The following is a 17,608-nucleotide window of genomic DNA, read 5'->3' on the forward strand; positions in this document are numbered from 1 at the left end:
ATGGCGGGCTTTAAGGTAGCAGCCCTAGCTTACGCGGATGATATCGCATTGATCGCGACGTCCCCCGAGGGCATGAGAGGGCTACTGGGTGCAGCAGAGGCCACGGCGCGGAGTCTGGGCCTCGCGTTCAATCCGGGGAAGTGCGCGACGCTGCACGTCCTTGGAAGCGGCGCGGTGGCCCGGACCGAGTTTGGCCTCAACGAGGGACCCGTTCCAGCGCTCGGAGACGGAGACGCCTATGAGCACCTGGGCATTCCCACCGGGGTTCGGATCGACCAGACGCCCTACTCCACGATCCGGGATGTGCTGAGGGACCTGGGGGCGGTGGATCGCTCCCTGCTAGCTCCGTGGCAGAAGGTGGAAACCTTAAGATCGGTTATAATTCCACGGGTGGATTTCCTGCTACGGGGCGCCAGCGTGAGGAAGTCGGCACTGGCGGAGGTAGACAAGGCTGTTAGGCGCGTGGTCAAGGGATGGCTCAATTTGCCACAGCGGGCCAGTGCGGAGGTGGTTTACATCCCCCCTTCGTGGGGAGGATGCGGACTCCTCCCACTGGCTGACCTGGCTGATGTGACGACCGTGGCCCATGCGTTCAGGCTTCTGAACGCACGGGACCCGGTCGTTGCATCACTGGCAAGGGCATCCCTTGATACAGCGGCGCGGGACAAGCTGCGTCGGCCTCCGACAGAGGGGGACCTCGCGGAGTACCTGTCGGGTCGTTTGACCGGGGACTTCGCGTGGCCAACCAGCGGATGTGCCTCATTCTGGTCGCGGGTGCGGTCCGCCGCGCTCAGGTCTGCGGCGCGTTTCGGTTTTCGGTGGAAGTGGGACGATGGTCGGGCCGAGCTCTCGGTGGAGATCGCCTCGCGGGGCGAACCGGTCGTGGTGTCACCAGGAGCGAAGGCGGAGATAATCCGCCGGATGAGGGCGGCAGTGGCTGAGCACTACAGGATGACACTGGTCCGGAAACCTGACCAGGGGAAGGTTTTCGGCGTGACCTCCCGCCATGCGGTGAGCAATCACTTCATGCGTGGGGGGTCATTTACTCGCTTCGCCGACTGGCGCTTTATCCATCGCGCGCGCCTTGATGTCCTCCCACTCAATGGAGCAATCCGTTGGGGGGAGGGCGATAAACGATGTCGGCGATGCGGGTTTAAGCTCGAGAGCCTTCCTCACGTGCTCGGGCACTGCGGCGTTCACTCGGCGGCTCGCCAGCTCCGGCACCACGGCTTGGTTCGCAGGCTTGCGAGGGCGGCCCGTCTCCCGGGCGACCTCCGGGTTGACCGACGTGTCCCGGGTGTCCCCGACGAACTGGCGGCCTTGCGTCCCGACATAGTCGTGACGCACGAGCCGTCACGGACCGTCCACCTGGTCGATGTGGCCGTGCCATTTGAAAACACCTTCATGGCCTTCGAAGACGCCAAGGCGGAGAAACTGCGAAAATACGCGCCTATAGCGTGTGCTCTCCGCCGGCGCGGCTACACCGTCCACGTGGACGCGTTCATCGTCGGGGCCCTGGGCGCCTGGCACCCGGACAACGAGTCCCTCCTGAAAACGCTGCGCGTCTCACGGTTCTACGCGAGGACCATGAGACGGCTCATGGTATCAGAGACCATAGCCTGGTCCAGGGACATTTACGTGGAACACGTCTCTGGGATCCGGCAGTACCCCGCTCCGACCGCGGCGCCCGAAGCTGACGAGAACGCGGTGGCGCCAAGAAGATGGATTAGTGTGCGAGAGGACCGTGGGGGTCGAGGGGCCGGTAACAATAGCACCAGCGGACTGCCCCGAGCTCGAGAAGACGAGTAGTGGGCGTTCCTTTTGGCCATCAGTATTATATATATTTTTCTTAAGTGCTATACTGCATATACTTAATTCTATCTCACTCGTATTCTAGTCCAAACTCGATCTCGTTCTACCTCATTCTAGTTCACTGCATGCCATTTTGTTCTACAGTTATACTTCTTTGCTCATTTATATTCCTTTTCTTTCTTTTTGCGGCCCTATACACCGTCAAATTGCTGTACTTTTCTATATTCTTGTTTCTGTTCTTGCTATTTGCTGGTATTATGATCTACTCTCCTCTTCCTTGTTGTTACTTATTTTATTATTTATTTATTTATTTATTTATTTATTTATTTAGTTGCCTGTTATTCATGTTAACATATTTATGGTCAAAATCCACATGATGACTTGACAAGGAAGGAGCCATAACGGACTACTACATACACGCATCAGTTGGACGCCCAGTGCGATAATTAAATGTGAAAGTGCTACGACGATAAGGGCGCAGGGGGACTGTCCCTGCGCCCTTTAAAATTATATTAATTTTGTCATATGACCGATATATATGTATACTCTGTACCTGATCCCCGGGGCTTCGCCCCGGGGAAACATTTATTGAAATAAAACTGCTTTTATCTGTTCTTATCAGCTTAATATCTGATACACTCCCCATCGGGGAGTCAGAATATTAATCTGATTTTTGGAAATTGACGGAGCAGTTGGAGCTTGCTCCACCTCTGTCGCGAGTCAGCCTGGCATTGCAGTGCCGCCAGGATTGGCTCAATAAGTACACGAAAATCAGATTTTAAGTATTTTATTTATTGATCTTTTAACTTTTGACTTTTAACTTTTAACTTTTAACTTTTAACTTTTAAAAACTTTTATTTCTGACTTTCTATATACACTTTGACTTCTCCTTTGCTCTCTCTGCTTGCTTTTCGTTTCTGTTTTCTAAGTTTTAGGCATGGCCGAAGGATCCGGATGCGTCGCCCGAGGAAACGAGGTAATCGTTAAGTTCCCGTTCCCCGACCAATTTATCTGTCCCTACTGCCATCGAGGGACTACGGCGCTGCGAAGGGGAGCGGCGGTGTACCAGCGGCACGAGGATTTAGGTAAACACCTTAAACTTCACCATTCGGGTATTACGCGTAGGTTTGTATGCGGTGATTGCGGCTTCACCGACAACAGTGCTTATGCACTGAAGAAGGTGAAGCAGCATCACGCTGCAAGCCACGCGAATGGTGCACCGAATCCTCCTGCCGCTGGTGCACCATCGGCCGCCCCGGGTGACGCGTCTGCATCCCCGGCCAGCGGACCCGCGGGGGGGACGGGCTCCCTCCGCGAGGGCGCGAGAAGCGAGGCCCCGCGATCCGCCGAAACGGATCGATCGACCACGCGAGGAGGCGAGCCGCCATGCGCGAGAAGAAACGTGCCAGCGGTGGCGGCGTCGACCTCCCGCGGTAAGTCAAAGTCCTCCGCCCCCACAACGACGACGGCGAGGACAACGACAGGGCGGAGGACAACGGCGGCGACGGTGGCGGGAAAGAAGCCCGCCACCGCCACACTGAAGAACTTTGTGACCGTCGCCGCCAGACGCAGCGGGTCGCAGCCCGAGCCCGCAACGGCTGCACCGAGGGGGTGCAGCAGAAGGGTGACTCCGACCACCACCTTCGCGGAGGTCACCCGGGGGCCACCGGCCGCCACCACCGGGGTAACGACGACAGCCACGGCGAGGGAAACGAAGAGGACAACGCCCAAGACGCCCTCGCCGGCCGGACCGACGACAGTGGGGGGGGCCACCACCACCCAGCCGCCCCCCCCCGCCGGACAACTAACCCAGACCAACTCCGGCAATCTGTCGTCGGCAGGTAGGATTGCCCCGGTGGTCGTAACATCCACGGCGGCCACGACGACGACGACGACGACGATCACGACGACCACGACGACGACCTCGGTGGTGCGGGGGTCAATACCCGCACCGGTCGTGACACCACCGCCTACCCGGGGTCCAACTCCATCGCCGAGGGGGACAGCCGGCGGCAATTCCACCTCGCCGCCGGCACTCGCGCCCAGGACGAGGGCGCGAGCCAGGAGAGCCGCCACCGAGCCCCCCCAGCAGACCCCGGGCACACCACGACGAAGCAGGAGGATTCGCGGCACCCCCCAGGCGGTGGTACCAGTCGCGGCCGGGAGAAGGACGCCGCCGACGACATCTCCGGCGGCATTAGGATGCCCCACCCCAAGGAGAGGAAGAAGCGCCCGGGCCGTGTCCCTCCCGCCCGGGAGGGGGACGAAGGGGGGCAACACCGCCGCCCCCGTATCCCCAGGGGTGGGGACGACGAGAAGAGGGAGAAGGAGGAGACTCCCGGCCATCGAGGAGTCGTCGTCGGAAGAAGATGCAACGACAGCGGCCCCGTCGTCGTCGCCGCCGAATGAAGACTGGACAGTGGCGGCCCCCAGAAAAGGAAGGAAGAGGGCCGGGCTGCAGACCCCCGTGCCGGGGGAACAGGAGGCAACGGAGGAAGGAGTAATGCCCCCCGGCAGCGCAGGAATGGTCGGTCCCTCCGTGGAGGCGGAACGGGGCCGAAATACGGACCAGGGCCCAAATAGTAGTAAGGGTAGCAATAATAATTTTAACAGCAGGACTAGTGATAAGAGCAGTAAGAAAAGGTACTGTGACAGGGCCACGAGCCCCATCAATTTTAATTTTATTTCGAATGACAATTTTATTCGGGACGACCAGCAAGGGATGCGAAATTATGTTACAATCGACGCGAGCCGGGGCAGTCCGACTAATGCCCCCGGGTCAAACCGGGGCTCTGTTTGTAGAAGGACCGCGGCCCCGAGTGGTGCAACCCCTGCGGTCAGTAGAGGGAACGCCGCCGTGGACCGGAGGCAGACGGCGACGAGGGGGAGAGGGAGTGGTGTCGACCCAGGAACGTGCGCACGGAGTGACCCGACGGTGACCGGAGGTAAGCGGACGCAGCGGACGTGTGGGGGGCTCAGACATGGGCCGGAGCGGAATCCCGATGCAATCGTGGAGCGTCCAGGGAGAGGGCGCGGACCCACCCGGAGCGAGCGGACGCCAATGGCTGCCCCCCGCCGACGCGGCGGCGCCGAGGAAGCGTCCGAAAGGGCGCGAATCGTCGCGGCTGCAGAGGCGGTGGAGACAGCGGAGGGCTTAGAGGCCCTTGCCGCCCTTGTGGCGGACTTCTTTGGTTCGAGGCGTTCCGCTCGTGGAAGGGGGGGTGCCGCAAGGGCCACTGGGGGGGGAGGAGGAAGGCCGGATGCGGCGGAGAGTTTGAGGGTGCGTCCCCGAGGGGATGCCAGTTGCAACGGAGCGACCGGGGCTCCTTCCACACGGACGGAACACGTCCGGGAAGCCACGCGAATACAGCGTCTGTTCCGAACGAACCGCAAGCGGGCAGTGCAGGAGGTGCTAGCCGAGCAATCTCCGCACTGCCAAGTGCCCAAGGACATTGTCCAAGGGCACTTTAGTTCTATATATGCGGCTCGGGACCGTTCGGAACACTTCCCGGCGCTCCACCACGATCAGCCGGATGAAGGAACCAATGAGGCACTGGAGAGGCCCTTCGGGTCGGCCGAGGTGTTCAACCGCCTCCGGAGGATGAAAAAATCATCCCCCGGACCGGATGGAATCACCTACGCTGACCTGAGGGGGGCCGATCCGGGAGCCGAGGTCCTGACGGCGGCATACAATGCGTGCCGTCGGGTGGAGTTGATTCCCTCCCTGTGGAAGGAGTCAAATACCATCTTGATTTACAAGAAAGGTGAGAGGGATGACCTCAGCAACTGGCGTCCCATCGCCATGGGTGACGTAATCCCCAAGCTCTTCGCGGCCGTGATGGCCGACCGCCTTACCCGCTGGGCCGTCCAAAATCGACGGCTCTCCCCGGCACAAAAGGGCTTTCTGCCGTACGAGGGGTGCCTTGAGCACAACTTCGTGTTGCGGGAGGCCCTTATCGACGCGAAGCGACGGCGGAGGGAGTTGGTGGTTGCGTGGCTGGACCTCTCCAATGCTTTTGGTTCGGTCCCCCACGCCGCCATCCTAAACGCGCTGGCCGGTGCCGGTGCCCCCCACGCGATCGTCAACCTCGTCCGGTGTCTATACACCGATTGCACGACGAGGGTCCGTACGGCCGAAGGATTCACTGATAGGATCCCCATGCAGTCGGGAGTAAGACAGGGCTGCCCCTTGAGCCCTATACTCTTTAACCTGGCAATCGAACCCGTGGTTCGACAAGCCGCGGAGTCGAGGGCCGGGTATGAGATGGCGGGCTTTAAGGTAGCAGCCCTAGCTTACGCGGATGATATCGCATTGATCGCGACGTCCCCCGAGGGCATGAGAGGGCTACTGAGAGCAGCAGAGGCCACGGCGCGGAGTCTGGGCCTCGCGTTCAATCCGGGGAAGTGCGCGACGCTGCACGTCCTTGGAAGCGGCGCGGTGGCCCGGACCGAGTTTGGCCTCAACGAGGGACTCGTTCCAGCGCTCGGAGACGGAGACGCCTATGAGCACCTGGGCATTCCCACCGGGGTTCGGATCGACCAGACGCCCTACTCCACGATCCGGGATGTGCTGAGGGACCTGGGGGCGGTGGATCGCTCCCTGCTAGCTCCGTGGCAGAAGGTGGAAACCTTAAGATCGGTTATAATTCCACGGGTGGATTTCCTGCTACGGGGCGCCAGCGTGAGGAAGTCGGCACTGGCGGAGGTAGACAAGGCTGTTAGGCGCGTGGTCAAGGGATGGCTCAATTTGCCACAGCGGGCCAGTGCGGAGGTAGTTTACATCCCCCCTTCATGGGGAGGATGCGGACTCCTCCCGCTGGCTGACCTGGCTGATGTGACGACCGTGGCCCATGCGTTCAGGCTTCTGAACGCACGGGACCCGGTCGTTGCATCACTGGCAAGGGCATCCCTTGATACAGCGGCGCGGGACAAGCTGCGTCGGCCTCCGACAGAGGGGGACCTCGCGGAGTACCTGTCGGGTCGTTTGACCGGGGACTTCGCGTGGCCAACCAGCGGATGTGCCTCATTCTGGTCGCGGGTGCGGTCCGCCGCGCTCAGGTCTGCGGCGCGTTTCGGTTTTCGGTGGAAGTGGGACGATGGTCGGGCCGAGCTCTCGGTGGAGATCGCCTCGCGGGGCGAACCGGTCGTGGTGTCACCAGGGGCGAAGGCGGAGATAATCCGCCGGATGAGGGCGGCAGTGGCTGAGCACTACAGAATGACACTGGTCCGGAAACCTGACCAGGGGAAGGTTTTCGGCGTGACCTCCCGCCATGCGGTGAGCAATCACTTCATGCGTGGGGGGTCATTTACTCGCTTCGCCGACTGGCGCTTTATCCATCGTGCGCGCCTTGATGTCCTCCCACTCAATGGAGCAATCCGTTGGGGGGAGGGCGATAAACGATGTCGGCGATGCGGGTTTAAGCTCGAGAGCCTTCCTCACGTGCTCGGGCACTGCGGCGTTCACTCGGCGGCTCGCCAGCTCCGACACCACGGCTTGGTTCGCAGGCTTGCGAGGGCGACCCGTCTTCCGGGCGACCTCCGGGTTGACCGACGTGTCCCGGGGGTCCCCGACGAACTGGCGGCCTTGCGTCCCGACATAGTCGTGACGCACGAGCCGTCACGGACCGTCCACCTGGTCGATGTGGCCGTGCCATTTGAAAACACCTTCATGGCCTTCGAAGATGCCAAGGCGGAGAAACTGCGAAAATACGCGCCTATAGCGTGTGCTCTCCGCCGGCGCGGCTACACCGTCCACGTGGGCGCGTTCATCGTCGGGGCCCTGGGCGCATGGCACCCGGACAACGAGTCCCTCCTGAAAACGCTGCGCGTCTCACGGTTCTACGCGAGGACCATGAGACGGCTCATGGTATCAGAGACCATAGCCTGGTCCAGGGACATTTACGTGGAACACGTCTCTGGGATCCGGCAGTACCCCGCTCCGACCGCGGCGCCCGAAGCTGATGAGAACGCGGTGGCGTCAAGAGGATTGACTAGCGAGCAAGAGGACCGTGGGGGACGAGGGGCCGGAAATAATAGCACCAGCGGACTGCCCCGAGTTCGAGAGGACGAGTAGTGGGCGTCCTAGCCGGCAATCTGCAGCATGCACTTCTAGAGGCGATACTCTTCTTTCTTGTGTCGCTATTTATATTCTAGTCAAGCCACCCTATACATGGCACTCGACTTGACCATATAATACCTAATCCTAGATTACTGTATGCTATTTTACTTTATTTTACTTTGCTTGATGTTATATAACAACTCCTCGTCTGTTTATAACTCCTTTCTTTCTTTCTTTTTGCGGCCCTATACACCGTCGAATTGTTATACTCCGTTATATTTTGTTTATGTTACTGTTATCTATATTTATTTATTTCTTTTAGCTATCTAGTCACGTCAACTTATACAACGTTAAAATTCGTATGAGGATCTGATAAGGAGGAAACTAAAGTGGATTACCCTACAAACATATCATATGGACGCCCAGTGCGATATTAAATGTGAAAGTACTATGACGACAAGGGCGCAGGGGGACTGTCCCTGCGCACTTTGAAATTATAATAATTAGCCACGCGACCTGTAAAAACATATGTATACTCTGTACCTGATCCCCGGGGCTTCGCCCCGGGGAAACATTTATTGAAATAAAACTGCTTTTATCTGTTCTTATCAGCTTAATATCTGATACACTCCCCATCGGGGAGTCAGAATATTAATCTGATTTTTGGAAATTGACGGAGCAGTTGGAGCTTGCTCCACCTCTGTCGCGAGTCAGCCTGGCATTGCAGTGCCGCCAGGATTGGCTCAATAAGTACACGAAAATCAGATTTTAAGTATTTTATTTATTGATCTTTTAAACTTCTGACTTTTAACTTTTAACTTTTAACTTTTAACTTTCAACTTTTAAAAACTTTTATTTCTGACTCTCTATATACACTTTGACTTTTCCTTTGCTCTCTCTCTGTTTTTCGTTTTATTTTCTAAGTTTTAGGCATGGCCGAAGGATCCGGATGCGTCGCCCGAGGAAACGAGGTAATCGTTAAGTTCCCGTTCCCCGACCAATTTATCTGTCCCTACTGCCATCGAGGGACTACGGCGCTGCGAAGGGGAGCGGCGGTGTACCAGCGGCACGAGGATTTAGGTAAACACCTTAAACTTCACCATTCGGGTATTACGCGTAGGTTTGTATGCGGTGATTGCGGCTTCACCGACAACAGTGCTTATGCACTGAAGAAGGTGAAGCAGCATCACGCTGCAAGCCACGCGAATGGTGCACCGAATCCTCCTGCCGCTGGTGCACCATCGGCCGCCCCGGGCGACGCATCTGCATCCCCGGCCAGCGGACCCGCGGGGGGGACGGGCTCCCTCCGCGAGGGCGCGAGAAGCGAGGCCCCGCGATCCGCCGAAACGGATCGATCGACCACGCGAGGAGGCGAGCCGCCATGCGCGAGAAGAAACGTGCCAGCGGTGGCGGCGTCGACCTCCCGCGGTAAGTCAAAGTCCTCCGCCCCCACAACGACGACGGCGAGGACAACGACAGGGCGGAGGACAACGGCGGCGACGGTGGCGGGAAAGAAGCCCGCCACCGCCACACTGAAGAACTTTGTTACCGTCGCCGCCAGACGCAGCGGGTCGCAGCCCGAGCCCGCAACGGCTGCACCGAGGGGGTGCAGCAGAAGGGTGACTCCGACCACCACCTTCGCGGAGGTCACCCGGGGGCCACCGGCCGCCACCACCGGGGTAACGACGACAGCCACGGCGAGGGAAACGAAGAGGACAACGCCCAAGACGCCCTCGCCGGCCGGACCGACGACAGTAGGGGGGACCACCACCACCCAGCCGCCCCCCCCCGCCGGACAACTAACCCAGACCAACTCCGGCAATCTGTCGTCGGCCGGTAGGATTGCCCCGGTGGTCGTAACATCCACGGCGGCCACGACGACGACGACGACGACGATCACGACGACGACGACGACGACCTCGGTGGTGCGGGGGTCAATACCCGCACCGGTCGTGACACCACCACCCACCCGGGGCCCAACTCCATCACCGAGGGGGACAGCCGGCGGCAATTCCACCTCGCCGCCGGCACTCGCGCCCAGGACGAGGGCGCGAGCCAGGAGAGCCGCCACCGAGCCCCCCCAGCAGACCCCGGGTACATTACGGCGCAGTAGGAGGATCCGCGGCACCCCCCAGGCGGTGGAACCAGTCGCGGCCGGGAGGAGGACGCCGCCGACGACTTCTCCGGCGGCGCTAGGATGCCCCACCCCAAGGAGAGGAAGAAGTGCCCGGGCCGTGTCCCTCCCGCCCGGGAGGGGAACGAAAGGGGGCAACACCACCGCCCCCACATCCCCAGGGGTGGGGACGACAAGAAGAGGGAGAAGGAGGAGACTCCCGGCCATCGAGGAGTCGTCGTCAGGAGAGGGCGAAGATGCGGAAGCGACAGCGGCTCCGTCGTCGTCGTCGCCGAGGGTAGACTGGACAGTGGCGGCCCCCAGAAGAGGAAGGAGGAGGGCTGGGCTGCAGACCCCCGTGCCGGGGGGCCAGGGAGCCACGGAGAGAAGAATAACGCCCCCCGGCAGCGCAGAAATGGTCGGTCCCTCCGTGGAGGCGGAACGGGGCCGAAATACGGACCAGGGCCCATCTAATATTAGTAATATTAATAGTAATGACAATAATAATAATGTTGATTTTAGTAGCAGGACTAAAGATTTTAGCAGGATTAAAAGGTACTGTGATAGGGCCACGAGCCCCATTAATTTTAACAGCAGCTATGACAATCCTAACCAAGACGACCAGCGATGGGATTTAAATTTTAACGCAATCGACGCGAGCCGGGGCAGTCCGACTAATGCCCCCGGGTCAAACCGGGGCTCTGTTTGTAGAAGGACCGCGGCCCCGAGTGGTGCAACCCCTGCGGTCAGTAGAGGGAACGCCGCCGTGGACCGGAGGCGGACGGCGACGAGGGGGAGAGGGAGTGGTGTCGATCCAGGAACGTGCACACGGAGTGACCCGATGGTGACCGGAGGTAAGCGGACGCAGCGAGCGTGTGGGGGGCTCAGACATGGGCCGGGGCGGAATCCCGAAGCAATCGTGGAGCGTCCAGGGAGAGGGCGCGGACCCACCCGGGGCGAGCGGACGCCAATGGCTGCCCCCCGCCGACGCGGCGGCGCCGAGGAAGCGTCCGAAAGGGCGCGAATCGTCGCGGCTGCGGAGGCGGTGGAGACAGCGGAGGGCTTAGAGGCCCTTGCCGCCCTTGTGGCGGACTTCTTTGGTTCGAGGCGTTCCGCTCGCGGAAGGGGGGGTGCCGCAAGAGCCACTGGGGGGGGAGGAGGAAGGCCGGATGCGGCGGAGAGTTTGGGGGTGCGTCCCCGAGGGGATGCCAGTTGCAACGGAGCGACCGGGGCTCCTTCTACACGGACGGAACACGTCCGGGAAGCCACGCGAATACAGCGTCTGTTCCGAACGAACCGCAAGCGAGCAGTGCAGGAGGTGCTGGCCGAGCAATCTCCGCACTGCCAAGTGCCCAAGGACATTGTCCAAGGGCACTTTAGTTCTATATATGCGGCTCGGGACTGTTCGGAGCACTTCCCGGCGCTCCACCACGACCAGCCGGATGAAGGCACCAATGAGGCACTGGAGAGGCCCTTCGGGTCGGCCGAGGTGTTCAACCGCCTCCGGAGGATGAAAAAATCATCCCCCGGACCGGATGGAATCACCTACGCCGACCTGAGGGGGGCCGATCCGGGAGCCGAGGTCCTGACGGCGGCATACAATGCGTGCCGTCGGATGGAGTTGATTCCCTCCCTGTGGAAGGAGTCAAATACCATCTTGATTTACAAGAAAGGTGAGAGGGATGACCTCAGCAACTGGCGTCCCATCGCCATGGGTGACGTAATCCCCAAGCTCTTCGCGGCCGTGATGGCTGACCGCCTTACCCGCTGGGCCGTCCAAAATCGACGGCTCTCCCCGGCACAGAAGGGCTTTCTGCCGTATGAGGGGTGCCTTGAGCACAACTTCGTGCTGCGGGAGGCCCTTACCGACGCGAAGCGACGGCGGAGGGAGTTGGTGGTGGCGTGGCTGGACCTTTCCAATGCTTTTGGATCGGTCCCCCACGCCGCCATCTTAAACGCACTGGCCGGTGCCGGTGCCCCCCACGCGATCGTCAACCTCGTCCGGTGTCTATACACCGATTGCACGACGAGGGTCCGTACTGCCGAAGGATTCACTGATAGGATCCCCATGCAGTCGGGAGTAAGACAGGGCTGCCCCTTGAGTCCTATACTCTTTAACCTGGCAATCGAACCCGTGGTTCGTCAAGCCGCGGAGTCGAGGGCCGGGTACGAGATGGCGGGCTTTAAGGTAGCAGCCCTGGCTTACGCGGATGATATCGCATTGATCGCGACGTCCCCCGAGGGCATGAGAGGGCTACTGGTTGCAGCAGAGGCCACGGCGCGGAGTCTGGGCCTCGCGTTCAATCCGGGGAAGTGCGCGACGCTGCACGTCCTTGGAAGCGGCGCGGTGGCCCGGACCGAGTTTGGCCTCAACGAGGGACCCGTTCCAGCGCTCGGAGACGGAGACGCCTATGAGCACCTGGGCATTCCCACCGGGGTTCGGATCGACCAGACGCCCTACTCCACGATCCGGGATGTGCTGAGGGACCTGGGAGCGGTGGACCGCTCCCTGCTAGCTCCGTGGCAGAAGGTGGAAACCCTAAGATCGGTTATAATTCCACGGGTGGATTTCCTGCTACGGGGCGCCAGCGTGAGGAAGTCGGCACTGGCGGAGGTAGACAAGGCTGTCAGGCGCGTGGTCAAGGGATGGCTCAATTTGCCACAACGGGCCAGTGCGGAGGTAGTTTACATCCCCCCGTCGTGGGGAGGATGCGGACTCCTCCCCCTGGCTGACCTGGCTGATGTGACGACCGTGGCCCATGCGTTCAGGCTTCTGAACGCACGGGACCCGGTCGTTGCATCACTGGCAAGGGCATCCCTTGATACAGCGGCGCGGGACAAGCTGCGTCGGCCTCCGACAGAGGGGGACCTCGCGGAGTACCTGTCGGGTCGTTTGACCGGGGACTTCGCGTGGCCAACCAGCGGATGTGCCTCATTCTGGTCGCGGGTGCGGTCCGCCGCGCTCAGGTCGGCGGCGCGCTTCGGTTTTCGGTGGAAGTGGGACGATGGTCGGGCCGAGCTCTCGGTGGAGATCGCCTCGCGGGGCGAACCGGTCGTGGTGTCACCAGGAGCGAAGGCGGAGATAATCCGCCGGATGAGGGCGGCAGTGGCTGAGCACTACAAAATGACACTGGTCCGGAAACCTGACCAGGGGAAGGTTTTCGGCGTGACCTCCCGCCATGCGGTGAGTAATCACTTCATGCGTGGGGGGTCATTTACTCGCTTCGCCGACTGGCGCTTTATCCATCGCGCGCGCCTTGATGTCCTCCCACTCAATGGAGCAATCCGTTGGGGGGAGGGCGATAAACGATGTCGGCGATGCGGGTTTAAGCTCGAGAGCCTTCCTCACGTGCTCGGGCACTGCGGCGTTCACTCGGCGGCTCGCCAGCTCCGGCACCACGGCTTGGTCCGCAGGCTCGCGAGGGCGACCCGTCTTCCGGGCGACCTCCGGGTTGACCGACGTGTCCCGGGTGTCCCCGACGAACTGGCGGCCTTGCGTCCCGACATAGTCGTGACGCACGAGCCGTCACGGACCGTCCACCTGGTCGATGTGGCCGTGCCATTCGAAAACACCTTCATGGCCTTCGAAGACGCCAAGGCGGAGAAATTGCGAAAATACGCGCCTATAGCGTGTGCTCTCCGCCGGCGCGGCTACACCGTCCATGTGGACGCGTTCATCGTCGGGGCCCTGGGCGCCTGGCACCCGGACAACGAGTCCCTCCTGAAAACGCTGCGCGTCTCACGGTTCTACGCGAGGACCATGAGACGGCTCATGGTATCAGAGACCATAGCCTGGTCCAGGGACATTTACGTGGAACACGTCTCTGGGATCCGGCAGTACCCCGCTCCGACCGCGGCGCCCGAAGCTGACGAGAACGCGGTGGCGTCAAGAAGATTGACTAGCGTGCAAGAGGACCGTGGGGGTCAAGGGGCCGGAAATAATAGCACCAGCGGACTGCCCCGAGCTCGAGAAGACGAGTAGTGGGCGTTCCATCTGGCCACTAGCAGCACAAAGTGTTTTATATACTACGCTCTTTTATTTTTCTTTTACCGTTCTGACCTAACTTTATCCTACCGGGATGCTAGTCCGGATTCGATCTCGTTATTCCTTATTCTAGTCCATTTTATGCTATTTCATTCTATATTTATACTTCTTTCTTTTCTCTTTTTTTTCTTTGTTCTGCTCACTGATACTTCTTTTCGTTCCTTTTGCGGCCCTATACACCGTCAAATTGCTGTACTCTTTTATATTGTTATTTCTGTTCCTTGTTGTTACTTATTTATTTATTTATTTATTTATTTATCTGTTATTTATGTGAATATATACGGTTAAAATCCATATGATGACCTGACAAGGAAGGAGCCAAAATGGACTACCACTTGCACATACCAGTTGGACGCCCAGTGCGAAAATTAAACGCGGAAGTGTTACGACGATAAGGGCGCAGGGGGACTGTCTCTGCGCCCTTTAAAATTATAATAATTATGTCATATAATGCTATATACATGTATACTCTGTACCTGATCCCCGGGGCTTCGCCCCGGGGAAACATTTATTGAAATAAAACTGCTTTTATCTGTTCTTATCAGCTTAATATCTGATACACTCCCCATCGGGGAGTCAGAATATTAATCTGATTTTTGGAAATTGACGGAGCAGTTGGAGCTTGCTCCACCTCTGTCGCGAGTCAGCCTGGCATTGCAGTGCCGCCAGGATTGGCTCAATAACTACACAAAAATCAGATTTTAAGTATTTTATTTATTTATTTATTAATCTTTTAACTTTTGACTTTTGACTTTTAACTTTTAACTTTTAACTTTTAAAACTTTTAACTTTTATTCTGACTTCCTATATACACTTTGACTCTTCCTTTTGCTCTCTCTCTGTTTTTCGTTTTATTTTCTAAGTTTTAGGCATGGCCGAAGGATCCGGATGCGTCGCCCGAGGAAACGAGGTAATCGTTAAGTTCCCGTTCCCGGACCATTTCAACTGTCCCTACTGCCATCGAGGGACTACGGCGCTGCAAAGAGGAGCGGCGGTGTACCGGCGGCACGAGGATTTAGGTAAACACCTTAAACTTCACCATTCTGGTATTACGCGTAGGTTTGTATGCGGTGATTGCGGCTTCACCGACAACAGTGCTTATGCACTGAAGAAGGTGAAGCAGCATCACGCTGCAAGCCACGCGAATGGTGCACCGAATCCTCCTGCCGCTGGTGCACCATCGGCCGCCCCGGGCGACGCGTCTGCATCCCCGGCCAGCGGACCCGCGGGGGGGACGGGCTCCCTCCGCGAGGGCGCGAGAAGCGAGGCCCCGCGATCCGCCGAAACGGATCGATCGACCACGCGAGGAGGCGAGCCGCCATGCGCGAGAAGAAACGTGCCAGCGGTGGCGGTGTCGACCTCCCGCGGTAAGTCAAAGTCCTCCGCCCCCACAACGACGACGGCGAGGACAGCGACAGGGCGGAGGACAACGGCGGCGACGGTGGCGGGAAAGAAGCCCGCCACCGCCACACTGAAGAACTTTGTTACCGTCGCCGCCAGACGCAGTGGGTCGCAGCCCGAGCCCGCAACGGCTGCACCGAGGGGGTGCAGCAGAAGGGTGACTCCGACCACCACCTTCGCGGAGGTCACCCGGGGGCCACCGGCCGCCACCACCGGGGTAACGACGACAGCCACGGCGAGGGAAACGAAGAGGACAACGCCCAAGACGCCCTCGCCGGCCGGACCGACGACAGTGGGGGGGACCACCACCACCCAGCCGCCCCCCCCCGCCGGACAACTAACCCAGACCAACTCCGGCAATCTGTCGTCGGCCGGTAGGATTGCCCCGGTGGTCGTAACATCCACGGCGGCCACGACGACGACGACGACGACGATTACGACGACCACGACGACGACCTCGGTGGTGCGGGGGTCAATACCCGCACCGGTTGTGACACCACCGCCTACCCGGGGTCCAACTCCATCGCCGAGGGGGACAGCCGGCGGCAATTCCACCTCGCCGCCAGCACTCGCGCCCAGGACGAGGGCGCGAGCCAGGAGAGCCGCCACCGAGCCCCCCCAGCAGACCCCGGGCACACCACGACGAAGCAGGAGGATTCGCGGCACTCCCCAGGCGGTGGTACCAGTCGCGGCCGGGAGAAGGACGCCGCCGACGACATCTCCGGCGGCACTAGGATGCCCCACCCCAAGGAGAGGAAGAAGCGCCCGGGCCGTGTCCCTCCCGCCCGGGAGGGGGACGAAGGGGGGCAACACCGCCGCCCCCGTATCCCCAGGGGTGGGGACGACGAGAAGAGGGAGAAGGAGGAGACTCCCGGCCATCGAGGAGTCGTCGTCGGAAGAAGATGCAACGACAGCGGCCCCGTCGTCGTCGCCGCCGAATGAAGACTGGACAGTGGCGGCCCCCAGAAGAGGAAGGAAGAGGGCCGGGCTGCAGACCCCCGTGCCGGGGGAACAGGAGGCAACGGAGGAAGGAGTAATGCCCCCCGGCAGCGCAGGAATGGTCGGTCCCTCCGTGGAGGCGGAACGGGGCCGAAATACGGACCAGGGCCCAACTAGTAATAAGGGTAACAATTATAATACGGATTTTAACAACAGGACTAAAGATTTTAGCAGTATAAAAAGGTACTGTGACAGGGCCACGAGCCCTATAAATTTTAATAGCAATTTTATTTCGGACGACCAGCAAGGGATGGTAAACCGTAATATAACCGACGCGAGCCGGGGCAGTCCGACTAATGCCCCCGGGTCAAACCGGGGCTCTGTTTGTAGAAGGACTGCGGCCCCGAGTGGTGCAACCCCTGCGGTCAGTAGAGGGAACGCCGCCGTGGACCGGAGGCAGACGGCGACGAGGGGGAGAGGGAGTGGTGCCGACCCAGGAACGTGCGCACGGAGTGACCCGACGGTGACCGGAGGTAAGCGGACGCAGCGGACGTGTGGGGGGCTCAGACATGGGCCGGAGCGGAATCCCGATGCAATCGTGGAGCGTCCAGGGAGAGGGCGCGGACCCACCCGGAGCGAGCGGACGCCAATTGCTGCCCCCCGCCGACGCGGCGGCGCCGAGGAAGCGTCCGAAAGGGCGCGAATCGTCGCGGCTGCGGAGGCGGTGGGGACAGCGGAGGGCTTAGAGGCCCTTGCCGCCCTTGTGGCGGACTTCTTTGGTTCGAGGCGTTCCGCTCGTGGAAGGGGGGGTGCCGCAAGGGCCACTGGGGGGGGAGGAGGAAGGCCGGATGCGGCGGAGAGTTTGAGGGTGCGTCCCCGGGGGGATGCCAGTTGCAACGGAGCGACCGGGGCTCCTTCCACACGGACGGAACACGTCCGGGAAGCCACGCGAATACAGCGTCTGTTCCGAACGAACCGCAAGCGGGCAGTGCAGGAGGTGCTAGCCGAGCAATCTCCGCACTGCCAAGTGCCCAAGGACATTGTCCAAGGGCACTTTAGTTCTATATATGCGGCTCGGGACCGTTCGGAACACTTCCCGGCGCTCCACCACGACCAGCCGGATGAAGGAACCAATGAGGCACTGGAGAGGCCCTTCGGGTCGGCCGAGGTGTTCAACCGCCTCCGGAGGATGAAAAAATCATCCCCCGGACCGGATGGAATCACCTACGCCGACCTGAGG

At 60.1% G+C, this 17,608-nt stretch overlaps 3 pseudogenes; all 3 read left to right on the plus strand.

Annotated features, from left to right (window-relative positions):
* The first annotated feature begins 2,393 nt into the window (after window positions 1-2,393).
* Window positions 2,394-2,574, plus strand: LOC143349227 (U2 spliceosomal RNA; annotated as a pseudogene).
* A 5,867-nt stretch (window positions 2,575-8,441) lies between these two features.
* Window positions 8,442-8,622, plus strand: LOC143349228 (U2 spliceosomal RNA; annotated as a pseudogene).
* Window positions 8,623-14,532: 5,910 nt separating this feature from the next.
* LOC143349225 (U2 spliceosomal RNA) lies at window positions 14,533-14,713 on the plus strand (annotated as a pseudogene).
* Window positions 14,714-17,608: the final 2,895 nt, after the last annotated feature.

The sequence above is a fragment of the Colletes latitarsis genome, chromosome 12 (assembly GCF_051014445.1).
Source record: "Colletes latitarsis isolate SP2378_abdomen chromosome 12, iyColLati1, whole genome shotgun sequence".
Taxonomy (NCBI): Eukaryota; Metazoa; Arthropoda; class Insecta; order Hymenoptera; family Colletidae; genus Colletes; species Colletes latitarsis.